Source organism: Sus scrofa, chromosome 8 (genome assembly GCF_000003025.6).
Source record: "Sus scrofa isolate TJ Tabasco breed Duroc chromosome 8, Sscrofa11.1, whole genome shotgun sequence".
NCBI lineage: Eukaryota > Metazoa > Chordata > Mammalia > Artiodactyla > Suidae > Sus > Sus scrofa.
This window is the reverse complement of record NC_010450.4, coordinates 138,217,137-138,244,695: the sequence shown is the minus strand read 5'-3', so window position 1 is coordinate 138,244,695 and position 27,559 is coordinate 138,217,137. Positions and strand designations below refer to the sequence as shown.

Genomic DNA, 27,559 nt, shown 5'->3' with positions numbered 1-27,559 from the left:
TAGGAGGTTGCTGCCATCCCCAGGGCTGAAGAGAAAGCTGAAAAGGATAGCATTCCCTGGCCCCGAGGCGGAGGCTTACTGGAGGGAGCTGGATCTGTGATGAGCGTCCCTTGGTGGGAGCTGGTGTTAATAAAGGAGAGTTTGTGCAGAGGGAGTTGGAAGAGATATGACTGCCTTCAGAAAGACCAGTCAAAACCGAGCAACAGGGCCTAAGCAGCCCTGGTGTATCTATCATTGACTCTGGTTAGAAAAGGATTATTGTTACTATTTCATCATCACCGTTATTGTTTGTAGGTATACAGTACTTATTGAATGAATGAGCAGGGTATGGCAGAGAAGGCTCACGACCATAACTGATGTACTGAGAAAGGTCCACTGAGTCATAGGCAAAGCTGTGAATAAGCAATCTGGGATTCTTAGATAGGTGTCCATAAATAAAGTTTTATTGGAACATAGCCATGATTTTAAACATACAGGTTGTCTGTGGCTGTTTCCGTACCACAAAAGCAGAGTTGAGCAGTGTAACGGAAGATCAGATGGACTCACAGTCTCTCAATTTACCATTTGGCTCATCACACCAGTTTGCCCACCTCTGCTTTATACCCATGCAGGAATCACGCTGGTGGAAATCATACAGCCATGCTGATGAATAGTCACTCTTAAAGCCGCCAGGTTTTGGAAACTTGACTTTGGTCCATTCTTAACATCGTGAGCAGATCTTCATCAAGTCTCCTCTCAGCCCTCGCCCTCTCCAAGTCATGGACTGTGTCCTCACCTCATTGGTAACATCGGTATAAAAGGAAGTGGACTTTTCTTAGTTCCTGCTTGAGTGACAAACGTATATATATTTCCGCAGCCTGGGTTTCCTTTTTTCTTCTAGTCTCAGAGAATGAGGTATCTTGGGTACCCGTTTCACCTCTTCTCTTGACCTCATCCCATCCCACCTGTTCCTTCACCATCCGTCCGATTCTTATCATCCACCTCTGTCTCCCTTCTAAAGACGTTACAGAGGAGCAGTCAGGAACTTTGAATTTGGCCAGCTAGACCCTGATGCCACCTTCACTGCTTACTAATTCTGTGACCATGAGCGGTTTCTTTTCATCTGTGTTACCCTTAGCATCCTTTGTTGTAAAAGTAATTCTTCAGAGCATTTGTAAGCATCAAGTAAAATCCTACCTGTAAACACTTATGTTTAACCTGGCATGTAGTGTATTTAATATAGTTTAGCTATTTTCCAAGTATCACTGAATTTTTACTTTAGCCTCTAAGAATGTCCAGTCCTCTCTCAAGCTTTAAAAAAAAGCAATCCTTTGGTGCCTTCTTCTGTTACTAAGGTCTTAAACCTCCTTTGTCAATTCAAATCCTACCCCCAAGTCTTATTGTCTCACGTTTTACTCTTCTGTTATTTCACCCCTTAATGCATTACAATTTGGGCTTTTTTGTATATAATGATTTTTATTTTTTTCATTATGGCTGGTTTACAGTGTTCTGTCAATTTCCTACTGTACAGCAAGGTGACCCAGTTACACATATATGTATAGATTCCTTTTTCTCACATTATCATGTTCCATCATGAGTGACCAGATCTAGTTCCCCAATTTTGTGTGTGTGTGTTTTTTGGGGCCACACCCATGGCATATGGAGGTTCCCAGGCTAGGGGTCGAATCGGAGCTGCAGCCACCGGCCTACGCCAGAGCCACAGCAACGCGGCATCCGAGCCGCGTCTGCAACCTACACCACACCTCACAGCAACGCCGGATCCTTAACCCACTGAGTGAGGCCAGGGATCGAACCCGCAACCTCATGGTTCCTAGTTGGATTTGTTAACCATTGCGCCACGATGGGAACTCCTGATTTCCTCCTTTAACGAGTCTTGAAAAGGTCAGCAATGGTGCCCTAATTCATCAATTCACGCCTACTTCCCAGTCTTTGCACTATCTGCTTGCAGCACTCAGCCCTGTTGATTGTGCTCTCTTTCGGAACGTTTCTGCCCCTGGCTTCCAACACGTTACTGTTTCAGGATCTCTCAGCTGCTTTCTGTCTCTTTCTCGGGCATTTCCTCAGCTGTCTGTGCTTGAGGTTTTATCTGTCCTTACTGCTCCTGTCATGTCATGCACTCACGGGGTAATTTTCTCCAGTCCTAAGGTTCCAAACCGATGTTCGTAGGCCCACGGAGCTGCCACTGCAGCCCAGGCTCCCAGTGCAAGCGTGACGCAGCTGCCTGTGGAGCGTCCCAGCCGGTATGACCCCCTTTTAAGCCGAGTGTCCAAAGGCTCGTGTTCTTTCCAAGCTTGATTCCCTTTCGTCATTGTCTGTCACAGTCCTTGGATTTAACGACTCCGTGAGAGGCTTTGAGTCATTCTTGACTTTTCCCTCTTCTATTTGCTCCAAATTCACTGAATCTCAAAGTCAAGCCAGTTTTCACCCTCAAACATCCCATCTTTTTTCTAGTGTGGACTCACACTTGGCTCTTCTCTTTAACTCTCACTGTTTCCAAACCATGCTGCAATTACAGCCTCCAAGAGACGGTGCCCCACCTTCTCTTTTGCCTCCATCAAATCCAAGTTCCACGCAGCAGCCAGCTCTGTCTCTGTGTATCTGATTATGCTGTCCTTTTACATGATAACCCCCCAAAGACTCCTCAGCGAGTGTGTGTTAAACTCTAAGCTTTCTCACCTGCTGTATAACATCCTCTGAATTGCAGAAACTGCCTTCCTTTCTAGCCTCATCTCCTGCTGCTCTAAAATCGTGTTTTATATTTTTGCAGCGCTGAACGGGTGGTTCAGAATAAGGACCATCCGACTCTGCTTCTCTTTGGGCTTTGCTCCTGCTGTCTTCTATCCCACCCCTCCTCCGTCTTTCCTCCAGCTCTCTGCATAACCAAGAGCTTCTGAGTGCCTTGGAGGCAGCTGAGGTGCCTCCCCCATAGGTTCCTAAGACTAGACGCCGCTCTCTTTCTATGCTTCCTTCTGTTTCAGCCGTCGCATTTCCTCTTGTGTTATAATTGCACAGCCTGGTGTTTGGAAATTAGTTGGCATTTCATAGCTCTTAAATTATTATTATTATTTTGTGGAGAGAATCATCCAAGGGTTTATTCAACACCTAATTAGTATTTAAATGTTTCTTACAAGGTCAAGGGCTAAGTGCTGGCATATACAAGGATAAACAAGACATAGAATCTTCCTTTAAAGGGCAGATGGTCAAAGAGGGGCCATGTGGCAAAGAGAGTTAACTAATTATATGACAGAACAAGGTAGAACGTGTTAAGTGCAAAACAGCAGTGAGATTAAATATTGGAAGAGTTCATGTGAGATAGAGGTTAATTGCATACGAACTATTTTGCCAGATATTCAAAGCATCAACCCAAATATTTTGACGTTATATCAGTTGAACTGAACATTTACGATTTGTCATCATACTGCTACTAAAACGTGAGGGCAAGTGAGTATGGCTCATATTGCACTACCTCACACCCGTTGTGTGACCAGTTGTATCTCTGACTGAATGGCTTTGCTATCACTAGTTTCCTTCTATTCTACCACCTCCTGTTCTCCTGTTTAGTATTCACATACAATTTTTTTAAGTTTATTTTATAGCTGCACCTGCAGCGTATGGAAGTTCCCAGGCCAGGGATTGACTCCGATCTGTACACTGCAGCTGTGGCAGTGTTGGATCCTCTAACCCACTGTGCTGAGCCAGGGGTCAAACCCACATCTCCGTAGAGACCAGAGCCATTGCAGCTGGAATCTTAACCCACTGCACTATAGCCGGAACCACTACAAATATTAAAAAAAAAAAAATACTTCTTCATTTTCATATTTCCTCCAAGAATTTGAGAAAAAAAATAAGGAAACAAAAATATAAATGCCGTTTTCAACAAGGAGGAAGGAAAGTGAGAAAAATGAGAACAACTGGCAGTAGAAAAGGTGCCAAAATGAATCTTTAAAAGGTAATACTAATACAGCTCCATGAAATAGCTAATACGTGTGATTATCTCCATTTTATTGATGAGGAAATTGAGGCTCAAAGTTCTGAGTTTACTAAGATACTAAGTTTACACATCTAGTATCTTTAGAGCTTAATCAGAGATGAAAAGCAAAGAAAAGAGGAAGAAAAACGTATCTACGGCAGAAGACTTGTCACTGTCAGTAGTCATATCATCAGGGTGCTGGCAGCTGGGAAAGTGTAGGGTCCTGGTTTCCCCATCGAGTCCCTCTCAGTGGTTTGGGTCAATACCTAGGAATTTAACAAAGGACCCAGGAGAATTTTATTCTCAGGCGAGTCTGGGAAACAGTCCCCTAACTCATCGGTTGCACCACTTAGATGGCACTCATCGTCAGCCTTTAACTGCGCATGTTTGGATGTTTTATTTTTCCTGGTAGGTTTTCATTCCCTGACTGAAGAAACAACTTCATGTGAAACTTTTTATCTTGCATAGCCTTCCCCAAATACTTTTTTATGTTGGAAGGTAGTAAACATTTACTGAATAAAAGATTAATACTTGCAAAAGTTCCTGTCCTGGCTCAGCAATAATAGCCGACCAGTATCCATGAAGATGCAGGTTCAATCCCTGGCCTCACTCAGTGGGTTAAGGATTTGGCGTGGCTGTGGCTGTGGTGTAGGCCAGCAGCTGCAACTCCGATTCAGCCCCTAACCTGTGAACTTCCATATTCTTCAGGTGCAGCCCTGAAAAGAAAAAAATCAAAAACAAAAACAAAGTTTAACAGTTGGAATTCTTTTGTATAGTATCTATTAATGGTGTATGTGTGCCCACTGTGGCAGAGGGGGTTAAGGATCCAGCTGCAGTGGCTCGGTTCAATGCATGAGCAAGCATTGAATTTCTGGCCCGACACAGTGAGTTAAGGATCCTGTGTTGTGGCAGCTATGCTGCAAGGTCACAGCTTCAGCATCTGGGATTCGATTCCTGGCCTGGAAACTCATATGCCACAGGTGCTGCCAGAAAAAACAAACAAACAGTGTATGTGAAAAGGATATAATTTGTGCCTTATACAGAGAGTAAGATAATTAAGATTGTCCTTGTATATGTTGTGTATTCTTATACGTAGTTCTATTTTAAAGTTTCAGTATGTATTGCTGGCTGTTGCATTAGCTATGAATCATTTGAGGTCAAATGTTCCATTGTGATTTCTTCAGGCCCAGAGTGGTGGGCATGGAGACTTGTTTCCCCATCTAGTGACTGATCACAGCTGAGGCATGAAGGTGTGACCATCTCAGCTCAAAATGAGACGGTTTTCCTGGGCTGTGTGCGTTGCAGAGCTCCCTGCTGTGATGCCAAGGCTTGGTTGGACCAGCACTGAAGTTCTGCTCCGTCTGCCCACTTCAGGTTAGTCCTTCTTCTCTCCAGCTGTGTTGAATCCTAATAAATATCAAACACCAGACACTGCAGACACTGTCTCTGGTGCATCTGTCTTTTAGAATCCTGCCTGTTACTCAGTCGTAGTCAGCTGACTCCAGTAAATTTTTTGGAGACTCAATAAATGTTTCTTGAGTATGTGGTGTGCACATGATAACAAGAGTTATGTTAAACATACACAGTGCTCACTCTGTGCCAGGCACTGTTCAGGTACCTTTTGCATATTATACATATAGTAGCAATAGCATGTAATAACATATACATAATCTGTTATTATAGTGTTATAGGTTTGAGGAAAGTACTATTATTATCCTCATTTTACAGATGAGGAAACTGAGGCACAGGGAGGTTACCTAACTTTTTCGGAGTCACGCAGTTGGTAGGTGGAGCTTATATTGGAACCTGGGCAGTCTGGTTCCAGAGCCCATGTTCTTGGTCCTCTAATTATAGTGACTTTACAAATTTATTTAATATTTACTGGATGAATGAATTAAAAATACATTTCTATGGTATAAGTAGTCGGGTAACCTGTTATTAAGTTATGCTTTGAGGTATCTGAAAATGTAGATGGCATTAGTAGATTCTATAAACTTGTTTTTATTCTTTAGAATAAAGTTTAGAAGTGAATAACTATTAAATGTACCTATTTAGAAGATACTTATTCTTGATTTTTCCTCTGATGTTTGGGAGAAAGCTCGTGATTACTTTCCTATCTGGCCTCATGGTTCTATCAAGACAGCAGCCAGGCTTTTGTACAAGTCATTTTGTGTTGTTTTTTTCGGAGAGCATTTGAAGAAGACTCTGTAGGAGCCTGTGGTCTGCTAACCGTAGCATGTGGGCTGACGAGCTCCTCTGGGTCCTTGCTTCTCCTCCGCTCAAGGCCCAGCCCTGGCCTGCACTGAAAGGATATACTACGGTGGTCTTGGCAGTGGTGCATCGACCAACTCTGAGTCAGTTCAGTGGTGAATTGCGTTGTATTTTCCTCTGGTGGGTGACTTTTTTGGGCCTCGTTTAGAGGCTTACTCACGGCACGCCCTCGTTTCTTCATTCACTTGGCTCCCGTGTTATCCCCGGATCTCACGGGAGTTGTATTTCCTGGCCACAACATCTGGTTACCACCTTTCATTTTTGTTGAGCTTCTGCTCTTTGCTTGGGCGATCGCGGCTAGGAGGACAACCTATACCAAATCACCATCAGCTGCCTACCCTGCTTGGGAAATACTCTACCTGATTTTACTGTGTTTGGGGATTTTTGCTAAAGGCACTCAGTCGGTTGCCTCTTTGCCCCTCTGTCTATGGAGCGACCTTAGTTCTCCTTCCTCCTTGTGATTTCATCTGCTCAGCACAGAGTGACTGATCCCAGTCTCGCTTCTTTGTTCACACTCTCGTTAGTTAGCTGACTCTGTCTCCCCGGGAGAGGTGGATTCTGGCCTACATTTCACTGGACCACCTTTCTCATTGTCTGAGTCTCAGCTGTACTGATCTTACAGTCACCGAAAAAGTAGAGTCGGGAGTTCCTGTTGCAGCCCAGTGGATCACAAACCTGACTAGTATCCGTAAGGGTAAGAATTCTGTCCCTGGCTTTGCTCAGTGAGTTAAGGATCTGGCTTTGCCACAGGTTGTGTCGTAGGCCTGAAGTTGCAGTTCTGATGTGACCCCTATCCTGGAAACTTCCATATGCCAGGGGTGGGGCCCTAAAAAGCAGAAAAAAAGAAAAAAGAAAAGAAAGAAAAAAGAAAAAGTGGAGTGGTTCATCAAGTTATTGCAGATTAAATATGTGCAGAAAAATGTATCCAAAGACCGAAGAATCCTTTTTTGGTGGATAATTTCACTTTCGGCCTGCTTTATTTAAATAATTATCCCACCGTTTCATTGACTCTGCCAAAACATCATCAGCGAAGCACAATGTAGAAGTAATTTCACTCTTTATCTCAAATCTTAGCAGTGAATTATTTATTGGCAAATATTTATTGAGTGGCTACTTTTTTTAGGTGTGGGCCCTGCTTCCAGGCGCAAGGAATGAAATGTTTTCTACATCTGCATTTTCACTTTTTACCTACCTCCATTTTTTTGCCAAAACTCATGATTGATCTGTGGAGGTGCTTAGGGAAGTGTTATTATTCTTATTGAAAAAATGAATTAACAGAGACTCAGAGAAGTTCTAGTGACTAGTTCAAGTTCAGTACAGAATGACACTTGGAATAACAGACATCCTATGTGAACCTTCTTTCCACTTGAGCACATTAAAATTAGACATCAGGAGATTAACACCCATAGGGCAGTGGACATTAGACATACCTCATGCGGAATTGCTTACATTGAACATGTCTGATAAAAGGAATTCTAACACATCTACAACACAAGTAAATGTCTAGAGCGCTGCCTTTTAAGTAAATTCTAAATGGCTTTCTTTCTTTCTTTTTTTTTTTAAATGCGATGAATCCTTTGGAAAATTCCTCAGTTCCACCACGTAGCCACTAGCAGACATGCTGTCATTCAGCTCACTTGGGTGGTCATTTTCCATCATGCTCTCCTTGAAGTACCCTGACAAGAGAAAACATAAGCTATTTCGCATGGGGAGAGGTACAGCTGGGAGAATCTAGCCCACTGGTATTTCTGGGATACTTACTTGCCTGAAACAGTAAATACAGTCAATGCATGGAGAGACACAATGTAAACTGTTACTTTGAAATGCTTGCTTTTGGCACAACTTCCTCGCGGGCGTTTTACAATTTACAAAGCAGTATGGAGTAATGTTGACAACTTCTGTGTTTACAAAGTCACTGGGTTTCTCTTGACTCAACGCAGGATTTTGGGTTTTGGCAACTTTTCAGATGTGCGTCATTCTTCCCGGTGACTTTGCGGCTCTTCCTCTTTATTTAGCATAGATGTTGTTCCAGCCCAAGCTGAGTGGGCCTCAGGGCCTCATCGAGGCTGTGTGACTTCAGAGAGGAACTATTTCTTCTCCAGCTGGAGCTGATGGGAGAGCCTAGCAACATGCCTGGCTTTACCACATGTAATACATCAAAAGAAGGATTTTCTCTTAGCAGTGACTGAAAAATGCGAAAGCGTCAATTGCGATATTAAATGATAATGCTCATCTTTTTCAGTGTGAGATACTGTGAGAGCTTTTGGAAGCAGTTGCTTTGTTCCTTTTAAGAAAAAAAAGCACGATGAAAACAGATCTAAAGCTGTTATTACTGCAGGGTTAAGAAATATCTTTTTGGCAGTTTTTAAGATTCCTTATCTCTAAGATGGTTAAAACATTGCCACACCTATAAACTGAAAGGATTAAGTGTATCGCATGTATTATTCTTCCAATGAAAGTATTAATAAGAGTCACAGTTATCATTTGCTGTGGGCTTATTCTGTGTCAGACAGCAATCTAAGAGCTTTTTATGTTCTTTGCTCATTTAACCCATTTAATGAGGCTTTCATTATCCCCATTTTACAGATATGAAAGCTGGAAAGTTTAAGTAATTTGCCCAAAGATACGCAGCTAACAAGTGGCAAAGTGCGAAGTTTAACCCTGGCGTTTGTGCTGATTAAGGTTAACTATTGACTATTCATTGCGCTGTAGTCACGGGTTGTTGCCCTACAAGGCGTGTGTCTCCCAGCAGAGAAAGGGCTGAAGGCAAAGTGTGTAGCAGTTCGCAGCGTGCAGCAGCCACTACTGATCTCTGCATAAGGGCAGGTGCATCCTATTCACGGACTGGGTGGCTTAATACTGTTGCTTCCCTAAGTTTATGTATGGATTCCTGTGGGTTATTTTGAAGAAACAGACAAGCTGTTTCCAAAATTGATATGTAACTGGAAAGCAGTTTTAGAAATTAAAGACGTTCACTGTCCGTTTTCAAGATTTACTATATAAGCTAGAAGAATACAGTGTGGTTTTGGAACACAGGCAGATAGTAAGTAAATGGAACAAAACAGAGGGTTTCAAAAGAGGTGCGTAAAACAACTGATTTAAAAAAATGCAAAGAATTTCAACCAGGAAAGAAGGTCTTTGTAACAAAAGCTGCTGGAACAATTCGACATCTATATGGAAAACTCCCGTGCCACTCTTTACACACGAGAAATTATTCGAAATGGGTCACAGACTTAAGTGTATATCCAGAATCATAAAGTTTCTGGAAGAAAATGTAATGTCATATATTCACAACCCCAGCATTGGCAAAATTTTCCTGGAGAAGATACAAAAAGTATAAAACTGAAAGAAAAAAAGTTAAATTGTGCTTTATCACAGTTAAAAATTTCCATTTATCAAAATATACCAGTGAGAAAGTGAATATAAAATTTTATATTCAGAATAAATAAAGAATATCTCTAAGTCAACAAAAAAATTCAAGTAATCCAGTTTAAAAATGAGCAGAAGACTTGAGCACACACTTGACAGAGAAAATAAACAGCCAATAAAAGTGCATGGAAGAGTGCTTAGCATCATTATTCAGCCAATAAATGCAAATTCGCAGTGAGGTACCACTTCACATCCTCTAGAATAAATACCATTACTAAAGGTTGTTACAGATGTGGGGGCCTAGAAGTGTGTCAAATTGTACAACACATCTGCCCTGTGATGTTGCAACTCCACTCTTAGGTATTTAGTTAAAAAATAAAAGAACATATGTCTGCAAAATATCTGGATAAGAATATTCTTAGTCATAAAGTCCAGAATCAGGAAGCCACACAGATGTTCTTCAATAGGCAAATGGCTAAACAACTTGCAGTATGTAGATATTTGTGTAGAGGTAAAAATAAGTGAATTACTGATACTTGCATCAAACAGATTTAATTCAAGCCCTGGCATCACTTACCTGTTTGCAAAGTTCTTCTGCAGTTAGAACCAATGCATTAATGGCAACCGCTCTTTTAGTACATGTAAAAGAAAACTTAAAATTGAAAATGACTAGATCTAAATTAGTGTAGACACACAGCTGTTTACTAAATGAAAAATCATGCTGAATAAATTTATGTGAAATGCACCTTTTGCAGCTACATATATTAGAGTCTTTGGGTAATGTTATTTACACAAGATATGCCTCCTCTGAGTTTTAGGGGTCAGTAACATTGCAATGGATTCCAAGGTGAATGACAAACATCAACAATTTTTTTTTGTGAAACGTATGTGTCCCTTATCGGCCTTCCTTAGAAAGAGAATTTAGTTCTTAATTTTTCATTACAGTGCATTCTGGTTTTATTGAGTCCATTGTGGCCAAAGCGTTTAATACTGAATATGGATGCTTACTCCAAAAAAACCCCCAAATTGTAGGTTTAAACTTAAGCAGTTACAAAACTACTGTAGCAAAAGGGCACGCACTGTATCCTTCTTGTTGGAGAAATCTGGGCGCTGATGGGCATATTCTCTGCCCACACTGAGTGATGTTGTTGGTTATCAGCCAGATGTGGCACTTGGAATTGAGAAACTGCGTTTTCAATTTTCTTTAATATAATTAATCTTAATTTAAATAATCATGGCTAGTGCTATTGGACAGCATAACTCTATCCACTCAACAGCAGGCTTACTCAGCCTGTTTCCTACGCACATTGTAGTTACAGCTCATTGCTTGCACAACTAACCCGTGCCTTTCCTCTGACCTCATCTACTGTTGATCTGATAGCTTCATGCATTGTTCTGTGGACCTTAAAACAATTGGAGAGATCCTGCGTGAACAGCGGGTGCAGCCGTGTCAAATACATCTCCTGCTGCCGTTCAGGACCACCAGGTGTTAGCTGTCTGTAGCTGGGAGAGTTTCACCTCCAACTGTTTTTTCAAGTGCTCAGCAGGTTGTCCTTGAAGGGAGCTCTTTGTTATGTTGCCTGTAAAACCCACTGGAGACTCCTGTTACTTCTGATCACCTTTTAGATTTCACCACAGTGCTGTTGCACATGTCTCTCAGAAACTGTTATGACCAGAGCTAGAATTAGGTAGAGAGAAGCCATCTTGCTGCATTTTCTGCGTCTGTTAATAGCAATACCTACTTTTAAAAATTTAAAAGTCAGGAAAAACGGTAACCTAGATGGATGCCTGGACAGTATATATAATCTGGGACTGTCCCAGGAAAATGGAAACGTGTGGCCACTTAAAGGATAGGACATTATCTTGCTTCAAACAGAAATTCAATTGTGGAGAAAAATAAAAGCATAAGGAATTTATAATTGGAATAACGATTCTGGACAATTTAAAAAGCATGAAAGAGGTGAACTGCACTTAAAATAATTGCTTTTTGGGCAAAAATCTGCTGCTAAATTATCATCTGTTCACTCAAAATAAAGTGAAAATTAAAGTTATGTGAAATTCACAGTTGAAAATAGTTTATTTCTTGTAAGACAACAGTTTCTATTAAAAGCACAACCAAGTCTATTTCATCTGTGATTAAAAGCAAATTTCTGGAGTTTCTGGAAATCAGAGCAAATAAGAAAGGATAAGAAATATTTCTACTTATGCATTCATAGTTTATTCCTGAAAAGTGTACAATTTCTAAATTAAATACTTTGTATAAAGAAAGAAATCTTTTAAGACGTAAGTTTTAAATGAGATCGCTGTGTCCGTCCTCAGCTCATTTGGTAACACGTAATGAGACAAGCAACTGATCATACAGGAAAATAATAGTTGTCACATCAAACTGTCAATGAAATTGATATTTTTGAGTTTTATTGATTTTTTATCACATATCTCAGTCTAATGTACATAGTTATTAAATGCGTCTTCAGCAAATACATCTGCATAGATTCATCTGCCTTAGGTGAAGGATCTAGCTTATAATGACACCACGAAATCAGTGGAGAGTTGAATGGAATTAAAGCAAAAAATAAGAAGGAAAATGCACCTGCATTACATGCACTTGGTCCTTTCCATCTTGCGGATTTAGGAGTGATAAAGACCTATAACAAACTGAAAGAATTCTGAAGTGATGTACTGTTGTTATGCAAACCACTAGTCATGCACATCTAGCAGAATTAGCAGGTTTACAAAATATGTAGATAGAGGAAAAGCATTAAATAAATGCAAGAGCCTTCTCCTGTCTAAAAACCTACAGTCTTACTCGTTACTGACGGAGATGGAGGAGATCCCAGAGGTTATCAACACATGAGCAATCGTATTAAAATCTCCTCGGTATGAGTGGTCTCATATGGTGTTTGTCTTTCTCTTTCTGACTCACTTCACTCAGGATGAGGGTCTCTAGTTCCATCCATGTTGCTGCAAATGGCATTATTTCATTCTTCTTTTATGGCTGGGTAGTATTCCTGTGTATATATACCACATCTTCCTAATCCAATCATCTGTCACTTCTATCTGGAATCTAATATACAGCACAAATGAACCTTTCCACAGAAAAGAAAATCATGGACTTGGAGAATAGACCTGTGGTTGCCAAGAGGGAGGGAGTGAGATGGATGGGGAGCTTGGGGTTAATAGATGCAGACTATTGCCTTTGGAATGGATGAGCAATGAGATCCTGCTGTGTAGCACTGAGAACTATGTCTGGTCACTTATGATGGAGCCTGATAATGTGAGAAAAAAGAATGAATACATGTATGTGTAATTGGGTCACCATGCTGTACAGTAGAAAATTAACAGAACACTGTAAACCAGCTATAATGGAAAAAAATAAAAATAATTAAAAAAAAAAAGTTCATCTGGAATTACCTGAAGAAGACAAAAAACAAACAAAACAAAAAACAAACTTCCTGGAGTTCCCGCTCAGTGGTTAACGAATCTGACTAGCATCCATGAGGACGCAGATCGGGTCCCTGACCTTGCTCGGTGGGTTAAGGATCCAGCATTGCCCTGAGCAGTGGTGTAGGTCGCAGACTCAGCTCAGATCCTGTAGCTCCCATTCGACCCCCTAGCCTGGGAATCTCCAAATGCCATGAGTGCGACCCTAAAAAAGCAAAAAAAAAAAAAAAAAAAAAAGCGCTTGGAACACTCACATGGCCAGGAAATCAAGGGGTGTGCGGATACTGATTTCCAAAATAAGAATTTATTTTAGTTTAAATTTTTTTTTTGTAGTAAAGTAAATGTTTGCAGTATTTGCAAAATGTTTGCAGATATTTGCAAAAACATTGAAGTAAAGCAATATGCATGTCCTTTGTGTTCAAAAGCGTCTTGTTTGGAAATCTGAAGGAAAACTTTCTTATTTGACATCTGGAAGAACAAATGACAAATTCGAAACTGTGTTCCCTCTGAAAAGAAAAACAATCTGAAAAATAGATAATAGATTAGTAATTTTAGATTCACTTTATTAGAATAACAAGACTTGCTATATTTAAAATTTATTCTACTAAGTTAGGTACAGTACATTTTGGAACCACCATTTAATTGGGGGAAAAAAAAGAAATGACTTTTGGGGAAGTAGGTACCCAAGAATTTTAGTCTTAATGGGACTTCATATGATCTTACAGACTTAATTTTATTATACTTTGCGATATCTTAAGTTCATCAAGCCACTTGATCACCTCAGTACTGTGTTCAGACTACAAAACTTCCAAAGTTGTATTCCTTTCACCACTAAATTGCTACGTATATATCAAACACATATTGCGTTAAGTATCACCTACTCAAATTTGGCCAGTCACTTTCTTCGCCTTTGTTCCAGCCCTGCTTCTTGCATTCATGTTATAGAGTATGGGGCGAAAGTCAAGGTTTCTTCTGCCCTTAGACTCCTTAAAATGCTAGTTTTTGTTTGGACTTTGAAAATGATAGCTTAATTTCCGAACCTACTGTCTCCAAGAAAAGTTTCAAGTTTTAGATCATTTGTTTCCATCAGTTGGATCATTCTAGATCACATCCTCCTGTGAGGCACTGGGAACTGTGTCTAGTCACTTATGATGGAGCCTGATAATATGAGAAAAAAGAATGTGTACATGTATGTGTAACTGGGTCACCTTGCTGCACAGTAGGGAAAAAAACCAACACAATGTATTGGGGAAATAAAAAGCTACAGGCCCATCATACCTTTCCTGAAATGAAAACATTTATAAACTATTTTGGTATGTACTTACTGTTTTCTAACTTTCTACAGCAAGCATCTCTCATCCTGTTTTAATAGATTGATTGATTGATATCTTGGTTCTCTTTATCTTCATTCTCCACCAAAATTATCAGCATTTCATGGTGTGGAGAGTGGTCGCTCTCTCTAAAATGTCATAAAACGAGAAACTGGCTATTTTATAAAGAAGGTTGTCATGGGACCTCCCGGAATAACATCTCTGCTACAATAACACCAGCAATTCTTATATCCTTGAACCTATTCGAACAGCTCCCTCTTGACAGAAGACATCACTGTCAAACAAAGGGTGCAACTCGAATACACGATTCTGATTGGTCATTGCCCTTGCAATACCCTCTCATCCTTAACCGCATCCTTACTGTAAGTTTCTGTAAGTTTATTATGCTGCATTTTTCTTTTCTTTTCTTTTCCTGTGGTTAGCGGGGACCATTCCTGAAAGTACTGAATACCAGGTCAATGCGTGGAGTGGACGGAGCAAGCTCCTATTCCAACTCGTAGCTCCAAACATCCATTTAATATATTGTCCTCGGATAGAGGACGTATCAGATACTAAACTGATAAGAACAGATACTACACTTGATCTTAGCCAAAAGGCTGAGGAACGATATTCTGCTACATTTTTCTGGATGAACTTATTTAGTCATCAGCTGACAATTTTGATAATATTATCTGGTGTTTGGCCAACAGAGGGAACTTCTCATGCATGTCTAGTCCTAGCCAAGTGTTCAAATACCTGTTTCTGAAACATCAATGAGTCTGTGAAGGCAGAGGCTACATAGATAAGTATATTTATACCATATTCTTATTTAAAAGAAAGTTATTCTCCATATCCTGAGTGATGGATGAGACCCTCCGATGGAAAAAAAGTCAGAAGATTTATTTGATTACCCTAGTACGTAAAGGGCTTGCCAGGTTGGTAACTGGGAGAATTTGCTCTTTATAATTTGGTTCAAGAAAGAGCATGCTCTAATGCATACTCTCATGCTCTCAAAACATCCTGTCAAAAGACCCTGCCAAAATTAATGGCTTAGAACTGACATTAGGCTTTCAAGGATGCTGCAGTGATTTATTGAGTGGTGCCAGTCTCTGTCTTCGTTGGGTGGAGAGCACTTGTCTTCATGTAACAGGGCTAATATTACCTCAAGCTGTTGTCAGCTGCCTTGGTGGAATTGCCTAGATGCACTCCCCATGCAGTAGGCTGGTGATCATTGCCCTTAAGTATTCACAGAGCAGAAGCCCTGGGGAAACATTAATTAGCCACCGGGAGGAAGATGTTCCAGCCACACAAACAATCTCCCGAAGTCTCTGGCTGTAATGAGGACCAAGCCCCAGTGACAGGCCTGGTCTGTGCTGTGCTACTGCATCAAGGTTCAGCAGTTTTCAAGGAGAGAGTGATTGGAGTCAGGCCAGGGACTGCACGGAGTCCGCTAATCACCACACAGAGACTTCGGGGCTCTGAGCCGCAGGAGGGAAGCGGCTCTCATGAGCTGGAGGAGACACTGGCTTAGGCCGTTGAGGAGTCAGGGAGGAGGATTCTGCTGAAGTCTTAGTGTTGAGGGTATATTGAGATCCCTTTGGTCTTTGCAGAGTTAATACCTTGGTCTCTCAGTCTCTCTCTCTTTTCTTAATTAAAACAAACAAAAAGTATAGCTTCACCCAACCTGGCTGGTGACTTTCCCAATGTCTGTCTGTAGCTTCCCGCTTCTTTATTCTCCATCAGTGGAGCGATGATCAGTTTGACAATAGAGAAAGAAAAAGATGGCATGAGGTGTGTGTGTGGGTGGGATGTGTGGGTCCGTTTGTCGCGGCTTCACAGCAAGAACGTGTAAAGGTCTCCATGGTGGATAACTTGGAGGATTCAAGAGTTAATGGAAGCAGAATGGATAACCCTCCCTTGCTCCCTAATAACCGTAAAAGGTAGGAGAAGGAGGTACCATATGGATTCTGCAAATGTTTGATCCTCTCTCAATGTTGGCTTTGGAAGAAAGCAGGAGGGGCTTTTCCTCTCGGTCAAACTTTTTTTTTTTTTTTTGGTCTTTTGTCTTTTCAGGGCCACTCCTGCGGCATATGGAGGGTCCCAGGCTAGGGGTCCAATCGGAACTACAGCTGCCAGCCTACACCACAGCCACAGCAACACCCAATCTGAGCTGCATTTGTGACCTACACCACAGCTCACAGCAACGCCAGATCCTTAACCCACCGAGCGAGGCCAGGAATCGAACCTGCAACCTCATGGTTCCTAGTCAGATTCGTTAACCACTGAGCCACAGCGGGAACTCCTCCTCTAGCTCAAACTTGAAAGTGACGTCGAGAAGCATGAAGAAGGGCCATGAATACTAATTCATGAATTAGTAATGTTGAAAATGAACTAATGTTGAAAATGAACTTGGTTCCTGGATTTATAGAAGCAAAGAGAAAAGTTCACTTCCACCTGGGAAAACAGTGATTTCCACCTCTTTGGGACGTCGTGGCATTCTTCAATTGACAGTAACTTTTAACTCGGGCTTTTGTTGGCGCCACAGCTAATGTGACTCAGTTGTTATTTCATTTCAGAGTCCCAGAAAAAGACAGGAAGTTTTGCATTTGAGAAATAAATATGAGGAATTTTTGTACCACAAATTTTGGAGATTATACATAATCTCCATTTAAAAAGTTGGGATTGAATATGTTTGGAATAATAGGCTAGAAGTGGCTGAAATATACATGTGATATTGGTATTAAAGGTTTTGATTATGAGTTGCTATAATTTAAGAAGAAGACGAAAACATAATAGCAAAGGCACAAAATAAAAGTACTGGGATTTCCTGTTGTGGCTCAGCAAGTTATGAACCTGACTAGTATCCATGAATTCAGTCCCTGGCCTCGTTCAGTGGGTTAAGGATCCAGCGTTGCCGTGAGATATGGTGTGGCTGGGATCAGGCGTTGCTGTGGCTGCGGTGTGGCTGGGATCAGGTGTTGCTGTGGCTGTGGTGTAGACTGGCAGCTATAACTAATTCGACCCCTAGCCTGGGAACTTCCGTATACCACAGGTGCAGCCCTTAAAAAAACAAGCAAAAAACAAAAATGAAAGTACTGGGTTTTTGTTAATGAGAAGTAATGAACGAAAATGATTGCACATTTACCTATGGAATATTGAATAGCAGATATTAATATTTGGGTTAGTAAAATCCTTATTAGTAAAATGAAGAAAGTTTAGTAGGTATCCTTTGTTGTAGCTTTGCAGAAAATCAGATTCTTTAGTGTGTTTGAAATTTATTCATAGAATGTATGATAAACTCTGATGATGCTACAACTTCTCAGGACATCTGTCTCAACTATAGTTTTTGATTGAACTATGTTGATTTTTAAAATTTTAGATAATGGAAGTATCTTTCAGGGTGAAATGCTTTGTCCTAATTTTATGAAATATATTTTACAATAATAAAGCCAAACCAGTTTTAGTCAAGCCTTAAAATCTGATTTTGTCACCTTTTTGCAACATATAGTTTGAAGGATGTTCTTCAGGGCACTTTCAAAGAAGCAGAACATTGCATAGAGTTAAACAGGCGAGGAAGACCGCTCAAAACTGTTGCAATGGGGTCAGAAACGCGAGAGAGGGAGAGAGAGAGAGATTGAACTTAACTCCTTTGAAACAAAAAAGGCAGAGAAGTTTGTAAGGGTGAGATAAACTAAGGGAACAATCCAGGAGGACATTAGAGGAGATTGGTCAAAAAGATTAGGCCATCTTGCTAATTAGTGTTTATAGGTTCCTGCTCTCCCACAGAGACTGGCAGTTAGGAAGGCCTTTCTCTATGAGTTCATTTCTAAGGGATAGCCCCACGTTCTTGTGACAGACATCCTTGGGTCGTAAAACTGGCAAGAGGCTGGGAGAAGACTGCGTCTCCAAGGCGAAGAGGAAGAATTTACAATGACAAGTTTTTAGAGCAAATGCTCCAGGAGGCCAGGGACCGCTAGTGAGGAAGAAACCTGTCTGGACTTTGACAAGCCCAAGGGGACAGTAAGGCCATTTTTTATATCACTGCTGATATAGCACAGTATCAACACCCATAAATGTAATTTATTTTCTCCGGTGTATGAGACGTGAGTGTACAATTTTTATATAATTTTATTAGGACTCTTAACTCAGCCTATGAAACGTCTACTTTTTGTATCTAATCTATAGGCATCACAGCAAAACTCTGTAAACTCTGTGGGCTTCGGAAGGTAGTTGGAAGGACCCTACGGCAGGTGCTGAAGAGTACCGGGTAATTTTTCTAGGAGGCTTTGAGCAGATGTTCATCCCTGGTGTGACTTCGATGGGTTCTCACGTGAACCAAAGGGAGGACACGCCGAATGCAAACTCAGGATTCAGTAATTCTGTATCAATACTGCTTTTCGTTTTAGCCGGTAAGCGGAAGTAGAAGCATTATTAACTTAGCTCTAACGATAAGCTTTCGTTTCCAATACATTGTTCACTTTTCCTATCGATGCTGCTAACAGTTAAAAGTACAGTTAAAAACACTGCTTTTAACTGACTGTGAGGACTTGGATACATTTTCAGAAAAGTATACCTCATTCAGGCTTATTATATCAAAATATTCTCAGGGGCATCATTCAGTAGGAAACTATAGTTAATAAAGGAAAGAGTTATGAAAGCTGAACACTGTGACTCAGTTCACTTGTATCTGTGTAATAGGTCGCACTCAAAAAATTGTTTGCTAGAAACTCATCTAGTATCAACTTCTTACCTTCAGGGGCGCAGTGGTGAACAGGTAGACCTAGTTCCTACCCTAATGAAGAGCGCCGCCCAGTGATGGAGAAAGGCAAGCTTAAACTTCTTCCAGTTCCTATTTCCTGTTTTCTATTTCCAGTAGAAGTCATTGTCTTAAAAAATAAAGTTAAATGATTCCAAGAGCAATTCTTCTGTCAGACTTTGAAGGAAAGGTGGTGGTTATCAAGGAGAACCTGTCCGATTGAAGGTTTAATCCCTAATTCTGGTTTTCTAGCAGAAGCTATTCACACCAGATCCTGAAGATAACTAAAAGAACACCAGCTAAGTGTTTCTTTGAATAGGTGAGGGAAGAATCGGATTCTTTTACCATCTTAATACTTTGTTGATCAGAGAACCAGGGAAAGGAAGCTATGAGTCAGTAATAGCACAATCAGTAAGAGAAAGGGTACCGGCTAGTTACAACATTAAATCGTCAGGCCAGAGAGGAGGTTTCTCTCTCAGTGCTGCTCTCCAATAGCAGCGAGTGCTCGAGCAGCAGGTCTTGGATATCACAGCGTTATATGATTGACACTGTTGTTATTTATCATTCTAATACCTTCTTGGTTTTTCATCATTCTCAGGGCTTCTTTTTCTGAGGAGCTTCAAGGCATCTACAGTCTCTTTGTTCCATACTCGTTCGCCAGAGCTCAAAAAATAAAGAGGAGCAGTGCTTTAGCATAGCACCAGTAACTACTTTATTATAGTCTAAGTGACTTCCGTTCTATGTTTACATTTAATAGCAGCAGCTTAGGGTAGCAGCAAAGTTCTGTTTTCCCAGAGATTGTTACTTGTTCCTAAAATTGCTGGAAGATCTTATATTTTGTGTGGATCTTGAGGCTTTCTTCACATAACCCTTGGACTTGACTATATTTTAATTAGAGCTTGGAAGACCTGTTGTTAACGGTGTGTGTGTGTGTAATTAACCAGACAGGGTCAGACCGTTACTGTCATTTTCATCTGATTTAATTTAATGTGGCCAATTGGTTATTTTTTTGGTACAGATGGGAGGGTCTGAGAACAAAACCTTTGACTGTGTCATATCAGAACACTTAAGAAAGTTTCTCCTCATTTATTTCTAATGTTGATACTGCCTTATATTAGTCTACTGATGGATGCTGTGTGATTATCTGCAGAAATGAGGAAGAGTATTAAAATATTTAGAAAGAAGAGAGAAAAAAAGGATTTGAGGAGGCACTGTGCTAAACATCAAATACCTAGATCATATAAATGGTTTTAAAATGAAAACAAAAATAGTAGGAATTTAGTGGGTTTGTGCTTTCTTTCATGTGTATACTAGTACAGTAGAGAATGGTGTCAGGCTATTTTTTCATCTGTTACAACAGAGAGTTACAGTTTTTTCCAAAGCAAGAGATACCCACCCACGCCAAGTGCTTCTCTTCCAGGAAGTATAGGATCTTGTATGGTTGTTCATTTGTTAATTTTTGTATGTTGCTGTTAATTTCCTGTATCCTGCCCCTGAGTGGCTGAGTTGAGAGAGTGAATCAGTGCCGAGGCTCAAAGACTCGGCCTGAGAAGTTCTTAGGCTGTTTAACACGTCCCATGTAATCCACTTAATTGCACACATAAGCTTGTCGGGGGAACTTCCAGCTAAAAGAATCAATAATGCACTCAGCACAGTTGGAAGACGCTGAGGATGGAGGTCTGGGCTTTCCAGAGTTTGCCGGCTGATTCATTGTGAGTCTTGGTGGCCTGGTCAATAATGAGGCCAATAGCTTTTGGAGCTTGATGGTCAGGATTTGAGATTCTGATTAAGTGACAGTGTGAGTGAATTAGGAGTCGACTGCCATACATTACAGCCTAAATTACAACAAGGGGCTCTTCTAGTCGAGTCAGTTAATTACGAAAGCCATAGCCTTAATTCCAGAAATACTCATTCATGTCCAAATGCATGACATAAAAACTGTAAGGTGACTTTTTATATCCTGGAAAACATACCTGCGAACATGCGACTATTAAGCAAACTCTCAAGTGAAAATTGGGCCATGCATTGCTTTACTGCATGTATTGAGACTGCTTTTTGTGCTTTTTCATTCTTGCCATTTTAAATGAGTGTTGCAATAACGTTGGCCTGCTGTCTTCATCCCTCTCTATGTTGCTCTCTCTCTCTCTCTCTTTCCAATCCTCTGTTCTGCTCTATCTACTAATTATAGTTATTTTGGCATAACACACATTTTTACCTCTGTGTTGGCTTACATTGAAATTTCTTCACTATTTCTGTAAAGACTTAGAAAAATATCACAGAAAATAATTAGAATGGCATTGGGAATATACAGGGCCAATGTAATATAAATTCTATTTGTATATGGCCCTAATAATAATATACATCCAGATTCCCAGTGTCAGGCAGTGACGTTGACACTTACTGGATGTTCCAGATGGATTTGTGTAAAGATACAAAACTCTCACAAAAATTGCCTTTCGTTATTGAAGGTTTGCTTCTATTTATGTATATGTAAATTGCAGTTGATTTGGGTTTAGATTGAAAAAAAGAAACATCTAATCTGCACGTGCTTGTAGAGTATCACGTGTTCAAAGCACACAAGGTGGCTGTTCAGAAGATCACATGCTAGCAGGGTGGAGTACGAGAAATAATACCTGCATATGTGGGCACAGAAATATGTACATTCACAAGTAAGTACACAAGAGCATTTTGGATCACAAAACATGTTAATATCATAAAAAAGCAATGGGGGGTACGGGATCGACTTTCGATAGGAAAGTTAGAGACATCCACTCTCAAGAACTGACATTGTGACCTAGATTTCAGTGATGAGAAAGAGCCAACCACAAAAAGATCCAGAGGGAGAGGACGCTCCAGCACAAAGTCTCTGAGAAGGAGCAAGATGACCATCAAGATAATGGGAACAATGGGGTTCCCATTGTGGTGCAGTGGGGTCAGCATGCTTGGAGGCTTGACCCAGTGGGCTAAGGATCCAGCATTGCTGCAGCTGCAGCTTGGGTTGCAACTGTGGCTTGGATCTCATCCCTGGCCTGGGATCTCCATATGCCACAGAGCAGCCAAAAAGAAAAAAAAAAAAATAAAACACAGGAAATAGCAATGGGATTACAAGGTCAGAAAGACGATTGGATTCCCACCTTAAGTAAGTTCTCGTAGACTTCTCTGATGAGTTTGCCTTGCTGAACAAAGGTGCTGGCACGTAGGATTCACTAAGCACTCATCGAATGAATAAATGGCTAAGAAACTAGTCCCACCAGTGAAAATGATGCATTGTTCTGAGTGTCTGGTGGGCTTATTTTGTTAACCAACTGTGGAGACAAGGATGACAATGCAAATCAGTACAAGTCTAGACTGAACTAGATATCTGAGTTCCAATCTACAAACTTGTCATGGTTTCAAGACGAAGTTTTAATAAAATGATGTAATACCTGTAAAAAAAAGAATCATAGAATCAACAAACTTGAAACCTAACAGAAACATCACATACCCTCTGAACTCTCTTGCTGTTTGAAATTTGATCCAAGGCCTAGCCCCAGGAGCATCACCCTGGGGCTTGAAAGAAATGGAGACTTCCAACCCCACGTCACAATGAGAATTTACATTTCAACAAGATCCTAAGGGGACTGATTTGTAGGCACTTTAAAGTTGAGTAGTGCTGCTCTAAAGGGCAGTTTCCAAATCCTAGAAGTCTGTAGGGCAGTGACTTGGAGTAAGGATTTTTTATTTTTAGATTACTGGACCCCAACCCCTGAATAGTAAAATTCTGGAGTAGGGGCATGTGTATTAAACAAACAAAAATTGGCTATTTGATTCTAATTCCTTCATTTAAAGGGTTGCCAGATTTAGCAAATAATGCAACATACATTCAAAATCATTTGGCATTTATCTGAAATTCAAGTTTAACTTGACATCTGCATTTCCCCTGCCAATTTTATTCATTTGATCTATTAGCAGAGTTCCTATGTAAATGCCTTTTATAAAAACCCCATAACTAAATATATAAGAGCTAGGATTCAAGCCGAGGTCTCCAGAGTACAAGAGTTCTTTACCTATAAATGAATAAGAAGTAAGGCATTGGTACCTGTGTTGATTACATGACATTTTTCTTCATATTCTTAACGTGTTGATAGTCGTATGTAGCCCCGTGTTGTAAATTAGCTATTATAGATAGCACAGAAGAAAGTATGTTTCTCTAAATTGCAGAAGATCAAAATTTATATGATGCGGTTATTTCCTCTTGAATACTCCAATAGTGTCATTTCATGAGAAAAGCCAAGCGACGTAGGCTTGTTTCTAATCCTTCTTTAACAACATCGTGTAACCTGAGGGTTTTCTGTTGATTCAACTGTAAGTTGAACATAAAAACATGTAAAAGCTATGTAATATCTATTTAGATAAAGAGCGTTTTTCCCTAAAATAGTCTGAAGCCTAAAGTCCTCTCACACAATATTATTACACCAGTTCTTTGAAAATAGAGGGGTTTTCCCTGTTAGATAACACGACTGCTATATTTGGGCGATGCAGAAATATAGAAAAGAAGAAAGTTAATTAGGTGTAACTCAGCCACCAAAATACAGTCACTTTAATGACCGGGTATTATTTGCCAAATAGTTTTCCCCGTAAACCAGTTTTTGTTTGTTTTTCGTAGCTGTAATAATATTGTACAATAATGTCCTGTTGGGCTTTTGGACTTCACATTATATCGTAAGCACTTCCCTTCTTATTACAAATAATGCTTCTTCATTCACTGTTGATTAATATCCACTTGTGTAGATACGCCCCCGTTTTATTTTTTCCCTCCATTTTTCGGAGTTCGGGAAGTATGGTGCAAGTTCCAGCCCTTCGTTAATCACACCGTCGAGGACTGAGAGTAGAAGAGAACATATGGCCCCTGTACTCGCCTTCGCTCTTACAAATTGTTTCAATCTCCAGAGAACCCAAGGGTGCCCCCTAGGGAGGGGGCAGGGTCTCAGTTACAGAGCAGTCACCTCAGCATCCTGTTGTTGGAAAAATGACAGAATTTAAGCTGGTTCCTGCATGCAAGTACTCTGAAAGCTCAGTGAAATTGAACCACAGCTGTCACTCCTGTGTGAGTAAGACTAGATCTAATTTGTTGGGTGGAAAGAGTTAAATGAACTTTAACTGAAAAGCTCTCTTTCTCTTCCTCTCAGGGAAGAAAATAGCCAAGGGCAACAGCGGATGACTAATGTGTAGAATATTGCAATTAGTATAGCAAGGTACTTACAGGGATCAAATTAAAAAATTCATTAACGTACGCACTTAATTAAGAAACACTTTTCAGTTTACATGATAAATTATGACACCTATTAAATCTTCCAGTACAAGCTGTAATGGCTTCTTTGCTCCCGGGTAGAGAACTATCGCCTTTGAGGTCCTTTGAAACTCCCCAAGGACCGGTAGCATCAGTTACAAGTGTATTAAAAACAATGCTTTCCTCCTGCAAGGTGCAGGAGCATCTTTATTGGAAACTAATTTCAGCCTAAAAAAGCACCAGGGAGCAGGAGGCTATCCTGCTGGAGCGATAACAAACACTGAATGACCTTGAAAAGGAAATAGACTTGGCTCTCCAAAGCGCCCAAAGGGAGGGGCAGGGACGAGGTCTGTTTTTTGCTTGTTTTTGATTCTTTTGTTTGGTCTCCATCCTCCTCCTTTTCCCTTTAGGAGTAAATATTATCAGTGGAGAAGGGATGTATTGAGAGTAAAGTGCGTACAGTAAGTCAGTGGGAAGTATGCTTTTGTCTTCATTCCCAGGGAAGCACTAGGAGGGAGAGAAGAAAGGAGGGGAGGGTGAGGGAGGCTGGGAGGGAAGGTGGCACAGGAGAAGCGCGCGTGCGGATGGAGTCCCGGGGTGCCTGAGGTCTCTCCCCATTGTGGAAAGTGTGCATCTCTCCTGATCCTAAAACTTCTCCGTGCCCGTTGTTTCTTTCAGAGCCCCTTCCGTGTGTCCTTTAATATTCTCTATAACCCTGGCATTAGCGGAGCAGGCAAGGAAAGCTGGGGAGTCAAATCGCTTCCTCCGAGTCGAACACACGTTTGATGTGCTCTGGGACAGTCCTCTTTTCTCCAGACTGGAGCCTTACAGGCCAGGGCTTTAACGGACCACGTCCCACTTGCGACTGGGAAGCGCTCTTCTCCGCTCTGTATGACCTCTTCGTGCCACAGCTGTAACTGTCACCCTGGCACACACGTCACGTCACGGAGGTGGCACTCGGTGCTGGTGGGTCTGAGTGGGAGAGTCCGACCGCCTGCTCCCCTCTCTGGTTCTGCGTGGTGTCTGCACCGACCTCAGGGGAGGAAGGGGGATTCGAGGGAGGAGGTGAGGAGAGGCAGCCAGAAGCAGCTGGGGCGGAGGAGGAAGAACAGACCGAGTGGCGCCTGTCTCCTCACGCCTGCCCCAGTGGAAGGTGTGTTTTGGGGTCATAGTTTTAATTCCATAAAGCAACCCCAACGTCTGGCTTCACCGTGCGGACCATCCTGTCCTAGTATCTTCTCTTGCAGCGCCGTCTATCACTCTTCTTTAATTGTTCTGTTCCTTTGCCTATTGAAGAAGCAATATGAAATCTACCCTGAAGAACATTTTGAAAAAAAATTAAACTCTAGCACAATTATTCTCATTTATATATAAATACATCCCACTAGAAGCTGCTTCAGCCGGCCTCGTCATGGTCTACAACGATCAGGTGCTCGAGCAAGAGTTTAGCGGAAAGTGAAGCAGGAGACCCGAGGGGCATGGCAGGACATGTGAGTTGAAATGGTCCTTATGATTCTGATACTCCTCCCTCGGCTAAGAACCAGGGCACAACGGGTGAATGGCTCTCAAACCTTTGTAAATGGCAACCCAGAGTCAAAACAGACAAATGGACAAGAATTCACATTGCTGTGTTCTAACGAAGGGACAAGTGTGTGTCTACAAACAACCAAGAGACAGGGGTCAGCCTCTGTGGTGTGGGCCGTGGTTTCTAACCGTGGCAGAGGCCACAACCGTCTGACTCCAGGCCTGTGGGGTAGTGTGAGCTGTTCGTAGGGTTGCCCTTGCCAGATCGCAAGGCCAGTGTCCCAGCTGAGGGACTGAGTCTGGTCCAGTCTGTTTCCTGAGGCACTCAGACCTGCTTGTTCTCATGAGATCAGAGGCTTGCCTAGAATCAGGATGGCCTCCCCTTTTCCAGGATTGCAGTCCAGTTCTTCCAGAAAGCAGTCACATCCTCCTCAAAGTGCTGGAAAAAGGTTAACATACCAAGCCATGCCCACTCTTGCTTCTAACCCTGACTGCATAATAAGTATGATCACCTCCCTCTTAAGTGGCCAGCAGAGGTGTTCTGACGCCAGGCCAGTGCTTCGGAGGGCCAGAGTTGCTTGCCTTGGGGGAGCAAACCCACGTTTTTCTTCTCACGGATCTGGCCATTTAGTTGTATTATCCTTGCCTGGCTGGGGTTGCTACCATTACTCACTTACTGTGAATCACTGGGTGATGAAACAGCAAAACATCCTGAAACCACGTAGGTTTGGTCCTGCACCTCTCTGTCTCCACTGCGCAGCAGCAGTCCTAGCTTGTTGTGAAAGCCGGTGTAGACTACCTCCGCCAGAACAATAATCCCTTTCTCTGCCTGCCAGCTCACCACCAGCATATGGAACCCAGAATGATCAAAATAATTAGAAGTTTCCATTTCAATGGACCCTTCCTGGGACTCCAAGCAGAAGGAACATTCCCGGGAACCAAAATCTCTAAGCAAACAGTACCTAAGCTTTATGGGCAAGAAACACAAAAAGCGGGACAAAAATGATGACATGGAGCCAATCCTATTTCAGTTTCTTGGTTCTTACATGTTTTAGTGTTCAGTGTATATTGGTCACTAGAAACATGCGTAAACCAAATCCTGAAGGCCCGCACGCTCTCTGGCAGCATGGTGCCCCTGAACCAGGGTCTTAGCTGGGACTTTACTAGGCCGTCCCACCATTCTGTCATCGCGGCGCCTTCTGGACGATGGACCGTGGGTAGGGCAGGGGATTCCATGGTCTCTTATCCCTGAGCCCACTAATCTCTTGGTCCAAGCGATTGTTGTGAGATACGATGTCGAGTGATCAGGTTTTGCACAGGCTTTCGGATGGCAGCTGTGGGGAAGGCGCTGTGGACAGGAGAGGCAGACTCATCTCTGAGCGTCACTGATTCCAGCGAAGACAAGTCTCTCCCTTTGCTAGTGCAGGAGCTCTTACACAGTTGACCTGACAGGTGGTTGGCCTGTGTCCCCAGGGAGTGATGCCATATGGGACTTAGCAGTGGTCTCTGTGATGGAGGGTTGGATTTTCAGTAACATTCAATAATAACAACTGAACATACTTCCAGCCAGTTCTCCCTCCATATAAAATGGCAATTAAATGCAGTTCTCACAACTCTGATGAACGGGAAAACGGGAGAATTTCCTTTCC

General features: G+C 41.5%; 2 long non-coding RNA genes across 3 annotated transcripts in view; both read left to right on the top strand.

Annotated features, from left to right (window-relative positions):
* LOC102167132 overlaps window positions 1–27,559 on the top strand; it is a 690,997-nt gene that overhangs the window by 401,824 nt on the left and 261,614 nt on the right. The gene's annotated exons all lie outside the window — the stretch shown is intronic.
* On the top strand, window positions 17,401–20,020 carry LOC110261999. Its single transcript, XR_002346482.1, has 3 exons — window positions 17,401–18,381; window positions 18,547–18,770; window positions 19,118–20,020. It is a non-coding gene; the product is annotated as an uncharacterized LOC110261999 (long non-coding RNA).